This window comes from Colossoma macropomum, unplaced genomic scaffold (genome assembly GCF_904425465.1).
Source record: "Colossoma macropomum unplaced genomic scaffold, Colossoma_macropomum, whole genome shotgun sequence".
NCBI lineage: Eukaryota > Metazoa > Chordata > Actinopteri > Characiformes > Serrasalmidae > Colossoma > Colossoma macropomum.
Genome location: NW_023494786.1, coordinates 7,040,477 through 7,055,545, shown reverse-complemented (window position 1 = coordinate 7,055,545; position 15,069 = coordinate 7,040,477). Strand labels below are relative to the sequence as shown.

Below are 15,069 nucleotides of genomic sequence, written 5' to 3'. Positions count from 1 at the left end.
AATCCATGTTAAGTGGTCAGTACTTTCAAACTGGCGGGCAAAGCAGCAGAGTCTCAGACACCATACTGCAGCGCCTTTTATTCGTCTGAAAACAGGAATGTCTGTGTAACTGTCTCTGCCAACACAAAGGCAGCATGTGTGAATCATGTGTTAGAGAGATGGTGGAGCCTTCAGTCAGATGGCTACAGCTGCCCAAAAAAACACCAAAAAATAACCGCTCAGTGGTTTAATTCCTGCTCTGTGTTTAAATGGTGAATAAATGACGTTTGGTGAAGTTACACTCAGTGAGCCTGGTGATCATGACTCCCGTGTTATATCAGCAGAGGATAATGTATTTGTGATTAGACTGTGTCAGATATTGGATGTGCGCAGGACTGCGAGGGCGGGAGCAGGACAAATCGTTACATTTGCAGGCGGGAGCGGGAGAAATGATTACGATTTTCTGTGGGAGTGGGCTAAAATGTCGTGGGAGTGGAACTGAAAAAACAGTCTCACGCAGACTGGTCAGTTGTGAGTCCTTGTCTATATGTTGAAATACTATACTTATTTCTTCTGATACTCCATTGCCATAATTTCTCTAATATAACATTTCTGAATTCATAGGAAGCTGCTATGGAGTTGTTTGTTCTGGGTTTGTAGACATTGTCAATGCATCTCTTTTTACATTTTTGTTTCTCATAATTTTAGGTCAGTCACTGTAAATATCAAGCTTTATATAGTTTGGATAGGACATTTATATTAATATTTCACTTTTATTTCCATTAGCCCACTATTATTCAGTCATTACAAGATAGATATAAGGCCGTTCAGATGTATTAGTTGAAATTGCAAGGGTTTAGGAAATTTTCAACACCTTCAAAATCTTGGAGCTCAAGTGTTCATTCTTCAAGAAATGCTTTTGAAAAATTATGAAAACTCAAAGATCAGGGTTGGATGGATTGGCCCATAACTCTTCACTTTGTGGTGAAGCTAGAGGAGTGGCAATTTTGTTACATAAATCAGCCAGGGGACCAGGAATCAGTGGCTTGAGTAGGTAGACATGAAATTACATTTTTTTTCTGCTAAGTCAAAAGTAAAAGATGAAGTCAAAGAGAGTGAAAAAACCTTGCTCGCTGAGGCTTTAGTCTCTTTGTCATTCTAAAATATTCCAAAGTTCTTATGGCCTGTCATTACCAGAAATTACTCAAGCTGGCCCCAGCCAGTGCCTCCCTTTTCACCCTATCATGTCTCTGATAGTGTCATTAATGAATGCTTGAAACATGGGTGAGGACTATTTTCTACACTTCATGATTATTTGAATATTCAAAAATTCAGACCCATCCTTAAGCAAAATGAAATTGTATTTTAGGTAGGACAGTTCAGGAGGAAGGGGCTCAATTGAAAAAAGGGCCACATTAATATGTATGAAAATATAATTTACAGCATATAGCAACCACTCTTGCCAAGAGAGATCATTATCATGCTTCACAGCAAGTTCCCTGCTCAACTATCCCCTCAATTCTCTACTCTGCCTCCCAGTTTTTCCTGTCTCTGTGTCCAGTGTCTTCTTAGGACCTTTCTCAAGAACAATTTTAAGAAAAAACTTAAAATGTTGGTGAATGAGGCCCAGTGTTGTTCAGTGGTCCCCTCGCTTCACGCTTTGGTTTGCTGCGAACACATATCCTGCAACACTTTACAAAATCACTCACATCTCTTTCTAGACCATGGCACGAAAAAACTCTGCCTTACCAATTATAATTGTCTCTAATTGGGTGGCCAGTCTCATCAAAAAGGCCCTGTAAAACATTTGTTACCAATGATTTCAAGATGACATACTAGGAGGACTTCTTTGATCGCACATCCTTAGTTGTTTTGAAGAGCAGGGGTTCCCATTCCCAGTCCTGGTGAGCCTATGCTCTTTACCTTTTTTGTTTTTTCCCTACTCTATGCACTTGATCCAGCAAGTAAGGTGCTTGGTAATTAGTTAATGAGTTGAAGTAGGCAAGCTGAATGAGACAAAGCACAAAAATGTACAGTGTTGGGTCTTCAGGATTGAGATTGGCAACCCCTGTTTTAGAGTACTCCTTCATCATTGTTAGCTTGTGCCAAATCCTCAGCAGTAACACTGCTACCATTTCATAGCTATGATATCTTTATTAGGGGCTTCTCCCTCATCATCCCACTATAAGACAGATAAGTTCTCTTTAGCTGTTTGACAATTTGATGTTACCAATGCTACCCTTACCACACTTCCAATTCTAGCTTTAAATGGATGGTTTGACCACTGGAACACACACTGCACTCTATGCGCTTAGATAACTGCAGCCTTAGCAAGCAATTCTTGATAAGAGATCCTGTTAAGGTGATGTAATGCACTTGGTCTCATAAATGGGTCTTTACTAGTGTGTCAGTAACAACATCCTTATGGTCTGGAATGTACCTGATGCCAAAATCATATGGAGACATTTTGGCAACACATCCCTACTGCTTGCATGCAGCTGGTTTTGTTAAAATGTAAGTGAGGGGGTTGTTCAACCACACATTTGGTGCGTTCCAATTGGGGGGCAGCTGTCAAATAAGCTGTGAGTAGGCAGCATTTTAAAGAAGCATTTGCGTGCTCCTGAGACGAAGGCTGTCACATTCGGAAGGCAGCATAAGGTAGCTGCCTTCTAAGGTGCCTTATTTTGACCAAATCTGAAGGCAGCATCGCATGTATCCTTCTCAGCGAAGGCAATCCCACAATACTGTTCACCTGCTCACTAGCCAAGAGTTCCATGGCTTCAGTTTGATAAACATGGCGGACGAAGCGGCCGTTTCTGCCGACTGAGGAGTTCACAAATATAAGTTATTTCTTGACTTCTGACTTTACTGTTTGGATTGGTTGTTGTATTTGTATAATGTATTGAACATATTTGTGTTTGTAGATCTCTAGAAATTGTTCTCGTGGTGAAATTCTGGCAGTTCACCTCTCTAAGGCGAATTGACAGGCTGCGCTTGTAACTCGTTAGCTAGCTAGCTAGGTGAAGCCAACGTTAGTTTGCTTAGGTAACGCGCTAGCTGTGTAAACATGTCGGCTCTTCAAAACGAGAGAGTCCATTTTAAAATATTGGCTGTTCACTGTTTAGTAGCGTTCAGTTTAGCGTTAGCTAGTACTCAGGGATTATTTTTCTGTCCTCAGGAATGAACAATACTGAAGCGGAGAGGTGCTGTCTAATGGGCTGAGAAAGAGGAGTGGTTACAGGGAGCAAACTGCGCAGAATGACCGAAAGTAGCTGACTTGCTGAGCGTATTTAGGGAAAATACAACAGAACCAGCGCTACAGACTGACGTTCTCCCTGAATGATGGAAAAAACTTTAATTTACTGGATGATGTAAAAGTTCAGAAATAAAATGTTTTTAAAATTAAATACCACAAATGCTTATTTTTGCCTGCTCCGCTTGTCTATTGCTGTGCTTACCACAGTCACAAAAGTGTGAGGTGAATGCTGACAGCTAAATGTCAGACTAGGAGCTCATAAATCAGATGAGAATGCATAACGTAAAATGCATATTAGCCAGTTTAACAGATTGTGTGCGATCTTTTTTTCTGAATGTATTTTGTACAAAATTATACGTAGTTTCTATTTGCAATTTGTAGAAAAAAAAACAAAACCAAATAATTAAAGTGATTTCTCCCACAACAATCACTGAGACAAAGTAAGACAAACCCCTTTCAAACTGTTTTACCTTATCTATACTTATGAGTTTATGCTTTTCATACGTAAGGAATTGAACTTTAAGATGCTTTGGTTGACTTTAGTTATTAATATTGGCACTATAGCAAAGAATGAACAGAGCTGTTCTAAAAACAGGTGGGACAAAAAGAAAAACAAGTTCCATTTATCTTGCTTAAAGGCAGTTTCTTCAATCAAAGTCCGTCCTACCGTATAGGTCTGACTTCAAAACAGCATCTCTTTCACAGAAACTTAATGAATCCACAGTCATCTCACTCCAAAGATTCAAACTCATGGGTGGCTCTGCATCTTGGCTCTCACATAGTGACGCAATGTCTGTGGCCAAGTGAAGTGCCCATGTGACAAAAGGTGGGGCTATGCTAATGCAGTAAGCAGGGCTGTAACTAGGATCAGAATTTTAGCGAGGTCCATTTTGCAAAAATGTGACCTATGTCTCAGTGTGAATAAAATAATTATCAAATATAAGAATTACACCAACTGTAAGTTTCTCCTTTAGTACTTTTTTAACAAAATTTTTTCTCCCTTTTAACCCATCCATAACTGTTATGCACCTTTTCCTTTCATCTGTTCCTTCCCCCATCCCTCCATTCTTCCAATAACTGCTATTACTGTTCCATAAACTGATTTGACTCCTACCTAGTTTAAGTGTATTTAATGAATAATTTAACTACTTATTATATTTGTTTTCAACTATAAATACATATTGAAACTTGCACTAAATCAAGTGATAGTTTTAAATTGATTTTATTTAATTTACCTCTCTGTCTGTCTGTCTGTCTGTCTCTCTCTCTCTCTCTCTCTCTCCCTGCTTCCCTCTTTTGCATCTCTGTCCTCACTGATTACTGAAAAAGCACACATTAAACATGTTATAAATGGCTGTCTCTATCAAACGGGAAATGCTAACAGGAAACACAGTTAAAAAGGCAAAATACAGTCTAACGTACCTGCTGATTTCTTAATAATGTTAGCTACACAATACTATACCATCAATATGTGGTTAACAGTGAATGTTCTCACACCAGTGTAGTACATCTAATCTCTAATATAGCCAACTACGGAGCCTGTAGCCCAGGAGTCGGCAACATGAGGTGCCAGAGCCCCATGCGGCTCTTTTACTGCCCCGTTGTGGCTCCACAGCAGAATCAGATTTTTAGGTGAAAATAAAATAATCCTCCTTTGCAGTAAAATAAAGCTCTGCTGATCGTTCAAACACAGTTTTAACAATAAATGGTCTTAAATGCTGGGGTTAAGGTATGACTGCTAATTGACCTGTTTTAACGCTGAAGATTGGCCACCAAGGTCACCATAGCAACGCCGAAAAGTCCCTGCCTAGCTCGTAGCTAACAAAAAGGCAAAGAGAAAGATTTAAGACAAACATGGATAATTTGGAGACAAAGGGACTTATTTGCATTTATAAGCACTCCAGCTGGTTTCCTGATACGAGAAACTGTGAAACACTAAAATGTCACAAAGCTGAAGTCAGTTTCTCACTCACCAGCTTCTTGTTTGAATTGTCCCGTTCCACCTTAAATGGTGCAGCAGTGACATTGCAGCGCCTTAGGCTCCATTTAATTGAGACATATTTACAGCCAAGATGGTAAAATGGACAGAAAAAACCAAGATGGTTTGACTTTTACGGAGCCCCTAAGGGGCCATGGTTAAAAAAAAATGTAGCTAATGACATTGGGTTCCCTCGCAAGTGTTTTGCGTTCCCTTGCAAATAAAATGCATTCCCTCGCAAATGTTTTGCATTACGATGCAAATGGTTTGCAATCGCTTGCAAAAGCTGTGCTTTGCTTAAGCTCAGAGATGGAGCAGTTCACTGAATTTACATTGATCTTGGATTGAAATATAAAGACACAGAGTCGCTTCTCAAAATCAAACATGATTATGTTATTAGTGACCGCAAACTGAAACTGAGATCGAGTGCTGAATAAACTCAGCACAGACTGGCGAAGCTGGGAAAACAGATTTTAACGTGAGCTATGCTAAAAAAAAACAAAGCTCTAATGTAGCTCAATGTCGTTGGGCACCCCTGATACGTTTGCTTACGTTTGCTTGCTCTCTGACAAGCATATATTTTGCGAGGGAACGCATTTTTTTTTCTCATTAAAAAGTCCTTAACTTTTTCTTTCTTTTTTTTAACCACGGCCTCGTAGGGGCTCCGTAGATTTTTACTGAAAGGACAAAATGGCTCTTCTTAACATTTAGGTTGCGACTCCTGCTGTAGCCTAAACTGAGCAGCTACTGGAACTAGACTGAAGCCTGGTGGTTTAGCTAGCAACGTTGTGAATAGTCCAAATAAAAAAATTACGTACTTTACATTTTCTATTAATATGGAAAAATTTACATTAATATGTACATTATGCTCATAAACGCTTACATTTTTACCAACTGTTAACTATATGTTAGCGTATAGCATGTATGCTGCACACCTGAACATGTCAAGAAGTCAAAGTTACTCTGGTACTCAGGGCTGTGCAGCGTCTCGTAGAGACGAACAGGGCGGGCAGTTAAGTCTAGAACCGAACCACAGAACCAGTCACTGTTCGCTGTGTAGTTTCATCGCTTTTTTCACACTGAATCTCATAAAACCCTTCAGAAACTTCTGAGGACCTCACGCTAGTCACGAACGCTAACGCTAGCTAACCTACTGAAGCAATTGCGAATAGTAACGGTTGTTAAGCACTAACTGGAGGGTTTCAAAAAGAACGGAAGGTTTTGTTGGGCCATAATACACTGACAGCGCTCACAGAAAACAAATCAATTTTCATCATTCCAGAAATACGGCATAATAAATATTCTGCCCCCATTTGATTGGGTGGCCTGTGATTCTGTGACTGCGCCGCTGAGTAGACTGTATTATCATAATAGATTCTACGTTGAATCTCATGATTGGAGGAAAGTTAAAAGAAAAAAACCTTCTAACCACTAAGGTCCGGACCTCCGTGTCCTTATAGCTAGTCACGGCCATAGATGTACATACCTAGATGCCGCGTTGTGTCCTGCCAGGCACGTCAACGGCGCCGCCATTTTGGGGCGGTCAACATCGCTGCTGGACCGCCTTCAGTACCATTACAGAGCGGCAGTTTAGAAAGATACTGTCCAAAGTTATACCATTTCAAGAATAATGCACTCAGAATGTCGGATAGGATTATATAACGGAGGGAACGCAGTGATCCACGCTCATGTTTGTGTGATGAGTTTTGTTTGTGTGATGTTTATGTGTTGATATGGCCGTGTGGTTGGTGATGCACAAAGAACCTGTTGATGTGTTTGTTTTTTCTCTGGTTTTATATTAAGCTTATTTTAATTTTATAGTCTATTCAGGGGATTTTAACTTTATGTAGTAGTTATTTATTTACAATGATGGTTAATGCTTTGCAGCTAGGTAAGTTATAGCATTTCTTAATTTGTGTAGATATTCATAGTAGATTAACGTTTAGAACCTTCTTACACGAACCTGAAGTCAACTTCTCATTTGCCAGCTTCTTGTTCGAACTTTCTCATTCCACATTAAATGGTGCAGCCAGCTTCTTGTTTGCATTTTCTCATTCCACCTTAAATGGTGCAGTTTCAGGCACCAGAGAGTGACTGCTGCACCATTTAAGGTGGAATGGAAAAATTCGAACAAGAAGCTGGCAAATTGGAAGCTAACTTCAGCTTTGTCCGTCTTACTGTGTTTTGGGGCTTTATTTTATTTTTATGTGTATTAAGATTAGAAGTGATACACACATTAATGGATTTGCTGTTGGTGCGGATGGCTAATTAGCACAATTGTAAAAGAAATAAAAGCTGTCCCTGCAAATTAGATTAATCTATGTCTGAGGATTATAACAAAATAAATTTGGTGAAAATCGGTTGAGTAATAAGGAGGTTGTGGCAAAGTTAATCCTGAGACTCATCATCCCCCAGTACAAGTGAATTTGTTCACAGGCGGATCTTGACCGCTCCAACATGGCGGACGCGCAGACGTCTCAGATAGCCTCAGATAGAGAACAACAGACAACGCGCCATCTAGGTGTTTATATCTATGGTCACGGCCATGGCAGTAAGTAGCTCATCACTTCTCATAGTTGCATTATAGTCTTAAAGGAACATGAACCTATTTTCATTCCTAGGTTAAAGTAACCACTGGGTCACAAGAAGGACTGAAAAGTCTGAGTAGAGTAAAACAAGAGAGAAGGCCAGGTGGTAAAGTGGTACGTTATGTATAATTAAATAAATACATAAATGTGAAATATAAATGTGAGAAAGTATTAAATAGTGGGTTAGAGATGCATAAATAAATAAATGAAGATATACCTATGAGCAGAATCGACAACTGTCAGTGTCTTGTGTTCCTTGTTCTGTTCATTTAAAAATGGCCTAGTAGTGGCCTGACCGCACTATTGGTATCCCTGCAGCCTCAACATCTGGAGCTGCCCAGTCAAACTCTGCCACAGCACAGAAACTGCCTGGCCCAGCCGTGTCCGCACACACAGTTGATGGTCAGTCGTGAATTATTAATAATGATAAAGGTTTTAGAAAGAATAGTTTCGTAAAATGTCTATCTGCTATCTCTGACACAGACACATGTTGAAGTTGGTGAGCAACGTCTTAAAGGGTCTCCAACACTGACGCATCCACATCTATTTCACCACTTAGCTCTCCTCAATCTGCACGTAATCCCTGTACCCGAAAAAGAATGGACGTCATTGTCCATTGTCTAATTCATCCGCTATCAAGCGTAACTGCGCTGAAGCTCAGCTCTGATCCTCTGCCATCACTGAAGTATTAGCAGTTGTTTCAAAAACAAGGCAAGAGTAATCAAGCGCACTGCTTTCTCTGTTATTAATCAATTGTATAAGTTTAGTCTTTTTTACCAGCTCATCAGGTCATTATCAAGCTCTTTGTGAGCTGGATGTGTGTTGGGGCAGGGAATTATGCAGACGTCAGGGAGTAGTTGAAACTGCGCAGAGACAGAGGGGCCTGCAAGACTGGATTTGAGGACCACTCAGTAAGTTCAGCACCTATTGTTTGGGAAGAGGAATGGATGTGATAAATACCACTGAGGATTACTTGGAAATATGAACTTTAGTCCACCGTTATTTGCTACTGATGCTAATCAGATTTGGTGGACTTGATCCTCGTTGAAGACACTTTATTGTCAGGCTTGGTCCTCATTGATAGATAACACAGGGCCTGTCCTTGGTTTCTTCCTTAGTATTTTATACTATTGAAATATTTTGACTGCAGTGTAGGTGACTGTAGTGTGTGCTCCGAAGAGTAAGAGAGTCTTTATGCTTTTTAATGTTTAATTATAGTTACAACCTTGTCAACATTGAACATGTCATGTTTTCTTCCTCTTCTTTTCCATCACCTGCTCTGAGCTCATGAAGTCAACTCCACTCCTGGCCTGAGTGGCCAAAGTCAGAAAAAATACTCACTGCTTGGTTTCATGTCTCCCAAAGGCCTGTATTATAATGCTGGCCATAGTCCACTGTCAAATCCCCTACAGAGTGCACTGTGGTGCCACCTGCTGAGGATATGAGGATACAAGCAAATCCATGTCTTACTTTTTCACTTGAATTTTACTTTCCTAGAGGTTCACTTATGTTTGTGTGGGTTCATAATTCAGTTTCCAACCATTAGAATTAGACAAGCTGTTTGTGTTACTGTCCCTTTTTGACTGATATATACAAATGACTTCTATTCTGATTGGCTGCCCTGTATTATGCTTCATTCAAAAAGCAGCCAATGCTGAAACACTCCTTCTGTGTGAGGCTAAACCACTGTAGACTGAATAGGCGAACATACAGTTGTATACAAAGTTTGCAAAATAAGTGAAAATAAGTTAACACATCCTCTACAGGGAACAAATGTAAATATGGCTTTTTCTGCAAATTTTAGTGCACATTTTTAAAAATAATAAATAAAAAAAATACATAAAATATAAAAAAGTGCTACAACTTTTGCACAGGCCACATCCCATTTCCTGTCATTTTCCCTTATGTTAAAATCAGTTAATCAAATGTGCAGAAATGTGTTCTCTGTAGAGGATGTGTTAAATTATTTTCACTTAGAAAATCAACAAAATGTAATATGACTGGGGTGCCAAAACTTACACAACTGTATGTAAATGCATGGTTTTTAAGGTGTCACAGACACAGTCAATTCATAACAGACTGTTTTTGCAGCTTAGTTTCCATGTATTGCCTGGGGAATGGGCAATACATTTTGCAATTTAAGCTGTGTTTTTATTCTACATCAAACTCTTTTGTTTCAAAAATTAGGATAATTCAGGTTTCTATGATACAGGTGCTTTGATGACGACAGCGTTGATAGAAAGTTTAACTTGAGAGAAGTAAATACGATGTACTTTAAATATATCTTATCTTAATCAACAGAGTGAGTGAGTGAATTATCTACTATTACCATTATATCTCCGTCAGTATAATGTTGTTTACATTTGAGACCTAAACATTGAGCCGGACTTTCTTTCTGAGCCCATGCGTGTGACGGTAATATGTAAAGATGTATGATGTGATCTAAAACCTCTCCAACCCGACACCTCTGATTTTTAAATTATTTCAATTTGGGGCGGCACAGTGGCGCAGCGGGCAGCGCTGTCGCCTCACAGCAAGAAGGGCATGGGTTAGGTTCCTGGCCGGGCGACCAGGGTCATTTCTGTGTGGAGTTTGCATGTTCTCCCCATGTCTGTGTGAGTTTCCTCAGGGTACTCCGGTTTCCTCTCACAGTCCAAAGACATGCAGTCAGGCCATTTAGACACACTAAATTGCCCCGAGGTGTATGTGAAAGTATATGTGTGTCTGTCTGCCCTGTGATGGACTGGCGACCTGTCCAGGGTGTGTCCTTCCTTCTGCCCAATGACTGCTGGGATGGGCTCCAGCTCCCCCCGCAACCCTGAAGGACAAGCGGCTTAGAAAATGTGTGTGTGAGTGTGTGTATTTCAATTGGTTTTCAATGTGTTTTTTTTCTTCTGACTCAGTTATACTACTTCTTTCAATTTAAACAAACAAATCTTACAGTTTTAACATCATCTTAGTTTTAACATTATCTTATGGAGGACCATTTGCACGCACTCCATTCAGAATGACTGAATATTCCCCCTGTACTCCTCAAGAACATTATATCAAACATGCACTGATTCACCATGAGAACTTTGAGAAACTCTGCCTATCATAAAGGATGAGCCATATAGCAAAACATCATGATAGATAAACACTGTATTTTGTCTTGGAGTGGGAACAGACAAAATGTTTCGCTAAACATTATTGCCACATTTAATTGATTAAATTGATATTACATTTACAACATTTGGCAGACGCTCTTGTCCAGAGCGACTAACAATTTGTTCATTTTTTACACATGCAAGCGAAGCCAGTGTTAGGAGTCTTGCCCAAGGACTCTTATTGGTATAGGTAAGGGTGCTTGCCCGGACAGGGATTGAACCCCAGTCTACAGTGTATAGGCTTCTATAATTGGCATAAGTCTTTTTTGTGATAAATGTGGTTGTTTAGTGTTGTTTAAGTACAGACAATACTGATCATATACTCAGAAAAGCATGAAATGGCAACCAAAACATCTTTCACAGCTTTTCCTACTAACTATCATCCTGACTACTTAACTTCAAAGCACTTCCTGCTGTTGAGTACTTAAAACATGACACAGTGCCTTGTGTTAATGCAGTTTGCTAGCTGCTCTGCTACTGGTTCCACAGAATGTTCTGTCCAGAGATACTGACTCCGCCTTACCAGAATTATGCTTGACGAGACAAGGTCCAGCACTTTCCGTCACCAAATCTCAGCCAGATCCAGGTCCTCCTGTTGACTTCGGGTCCATGCACACCTTTGCTCGCCTCATCTTTCAGCTCAGAAACATCCCCTTGGCAAGACCTTCTCACCTCTGATACAGCCATTCCTGCATCAGCTGACAAGCACATCAAAGCATTTGCATTCTGATGGGTGGTCTCAGCTCAGTCCAGGACTACTACTTGTTTTTTTTTCTTTATCAGAAGCATGCGTTTATGATTGACATTACGATGGCTTTATCTGTTAGTATAGAGGAGTGAACAGTCATATAACCCTCCCTTCCCCCCACCCTCAGTCTCTATTTCTATTTATTTGCTGTTAAACATCTTATCCCAATATGTTTAATTCTGCAAATAAACAGTAATTGTGCATGAAAATGTGCAGAAGTGTGTTCTCTGTGGAGGATGTGTTCACTTATTTTCACTTAGAAAACCGACAAAACAAGATTTGGCAGGAGCACCCAAATTTTTGCATATTTTTAGTACATAGCTTTGCCTGTGAAATTTTAATTTAATAATTTACATTTATCAGCCAGCAGGTATTTTTAGCAATTGATGAACTAGAGGGCATTGTGCAAAACTCTGAAGGGATCAATAAAAAACTCTATGTGCTAATACAGCTTAATACACATGTACATTCATATGCAAAAGTTTGCACTCCCCAAGTCAAACAGTAAACAGTAATTGTTTTTATTAAAACGTGCAGACGTGTTCTTTGCAGAGTATGTGTTCAGTTATTTTCACTCAGAAAATCAACAAAAACATGTTATTTGACCAGGGGCGCCCAAACTTTAGCATATAACTGTAGGTTATTGTATATTTTTATAATATTACAATATAAACTCATTTGCCACTTTTTTTTTTTTAGGTACACCTACCATGAAGTTGCATTCTGAATGTCTGCAGCTACAGGTTGTGGTCCATTTGTTTCTCTGGTCAGAACCCCCACAGCACCCCCACAGAGCAGGTATTATTTAGATGGTGGATCGTTCTCAGCCCTGCAGTGACACTGACCTGAGGGTGGTGTGTTAGTGTGTGTTGTGCTGGTACAAGTGGATCAGACACAGCAGTGCTGCTGGAGTTTTTTAACACCTTACTGTCACTGCTGGACTGAAAATAGTCCACCAACCAAAAATATCCAGCCAACAGTGTCCTGTGGGCAGCGTCCTGTGACCACAGAAGAAGGACTAGAGGATGACCAACACAAACTGTGCTGCAACAGATGAGCTACTGTCTTTGACTTTACATCTACAAAATGGACCAACAAGGTAGGAGTGTCTAATAGAGTGGACAGTGAGTGGACACAGTGTTTAAAAACTCCAGCAGCACTGCTGTGTGATCTACTCGTACCAGCACAACACACACTAATACGCCACCACCACGTCAGTGTTACTGCAGTGCTGAGAATGATCCACCCCCCAAATAATACCTGCTCTGTGGGGGATCCTGACCAGAGAAACAGATAGACCACAGTCTGTAATTGTAGAATTACAAAGTGCACCTGTATGGAAAGTGAAATCAACGGTAGATACAGCACAGATAAAATGTCCAGTAAATGTAAGTAATATGATAATTCAGCTAGAAATTTCTTCTTCACAGATAAGAAGCGATGTTTTTTAATAAGGCTCAACAACAGCACAAAATTCAAGGTGAAAAATATAAAATATTGCTGTTGTTTGTCAGAAGAGATTTTGTCCAGACCTGCTTGCTTTCCCAAAGTGCAGTTAAAGAGTTTGTGACTGTTAAGTACTAACAGGGCTATCAATTATTAACTGAACACCCAGAAGGCTTTTGCTATTGCTATTTGTTCTGTGAGGCAAACAAGGTTGCTTTTTGAGATGAAAAAAGCATGCTCTTTCTCAGACATGTGTCACTGATAAGCACAATCAAGACTTTGCTCGATATTATGATGTTCAATTGTACATTTTTCAAGCTAAACACAACATTTTATTTAGATGGTGACTAAAACATTATCCTGCTTTTCAGTTGTGTACACAAGTTTGGTCAAATGGCATGTTTTTCTTGATTTGCTAAGTGGAAATAAGAGAACACATCCTCTACCGAGAACACACTTCTGAACATTCTAATGCACAATAACTGTTCATGTGCAGAATTTACTATATTGGAAAAAATAAAACATAAATGTGGCACATCTTATTTTATGTTTCATTTTGTTCCATTATGTTAAACTCAGCAAATAAATAGAAATTGTGCATAAATATTTGTAGAAACAAAAACACCACATTTAAGTCTCCTGTAGATGATGTGCTAACTTATTTTCACTTAGAAAAACAACCAAACGTGGAATTTGGCCAGACGTGGCCAAACTTTTGCATAAGACTGAATAAATATATCAAAGTTCTTACAGCAGTGGTCACCAACCCTGGGGCTGGAGATCTGCCTTCACGTGGAGTCTAGTTCCAGCCACAATCTGCCACATCTGTTCCAGCTAATTCACTTCTTCATAAGTTCTTTATTTGGCTGGATTAGATGCATTAGTGTTTGGTATTGGAGGGCAGCATGTTAGTTACAGGCTGGACCTGAACTCTGCAGAAGGAGGGTTTGTGACCATTGTCTTAGAACACATCTCAAACACATCCTGTGTTTTCAGAGCAGTTGCATGGTGGTGCTTAAGTTGATATAAGACTGTATTTCTGTAACATAAGAGATAGTTTACTTTGTCATTTTGTGTTTATGTTGGAGCAAAACAAAAATGTATACCTGCAGCTTGCCTATTGAATAAACATTCATGTTATTCATCATGAGTGATGGGAATAGAATGTGATTATACTCAAAGGTTGTGTAGGATGCATTTCTAGTATAGAAAGGAGAACAAATACACCTGTGCAAAAGTCTTAGGCTATGTTCAGAGTGTTTCTCAGGTCAGATCTTTCGAGACAACTGCCCACACGTTACTTGCAAGTGATCAGATCAGATTTGTGGGTGCAGACATTATCAACCTCACTGCATGATTTGTGGTGGTAATAACATAGGCGTCAATAACTACATGGTGATGCGGATTTCAAACACGGGTGCAGGAGACATGGTGCCATCATCTGGCCCTGCAGACTTCAAAATGCTCTGGCATAAACACGAATCTTAGGTGCTCTTCTTGAATCCCAGCACTTCCGTCACTCTGAATTTGACATCGTCGTTGCGAGTGACGCAAAAGATACTTTGAAATCTGATTTGAGTGGCCAGATCGTCCAGACTGAGACATATCTGTAAAAATTGGAATTTCATTTCAAACCACTTCTTCATATGTTTTTTGCTGTCCAGACTATCAAAAATCAATCTGGATACAATCTGGATGTGCCAAAAATCAGATTTGGGCTGTAAGTCTGAACACAGCCTTAGGCCATCTGAGAAAAAAGATGTACAGTCATTAATGTGATTAGTAAGCATTTATATGTTTATACACGTAAACGTAACTTGTACGTTATAACAACCAGAGGTGAACTGTTACTATTAGAGAGATGCCTTTCGTTAAGGACAGGAATATCACCTAAAATAATGTTCATTTCTGATAGCGCTCTTATGGGA

At 39.6% G+C, this 15,069-nt stretch overlaps 1 long non-coding RNA gene across 1 annotated transcript in view; it reads right to left on the bottom strand.

Moving 5' to 3' along the window:
• The window catches only part of LOC118799340, a 42,415-nt gene extending 29,932 nt beyond the window's left edge, over positions 1-12,483 (bottom strand). The window contains exons 1-2 of the long non-coding RNA XR_005006111.1: positions 12,405-12,483; positions 11,471-11,645 (exon numbers count right to left, since the gene is read on the bottom strand). This is a non-coding gene — a long non-coding RNA (uncharacterized LOC118799340). The remainder of the gene's footprint in view (positions 1-11,470; positions 11,646-12,404) is intronic.
• Between the last annotated feature and the right edge of the window lie 2,586 nt (positions 12,484-15,069).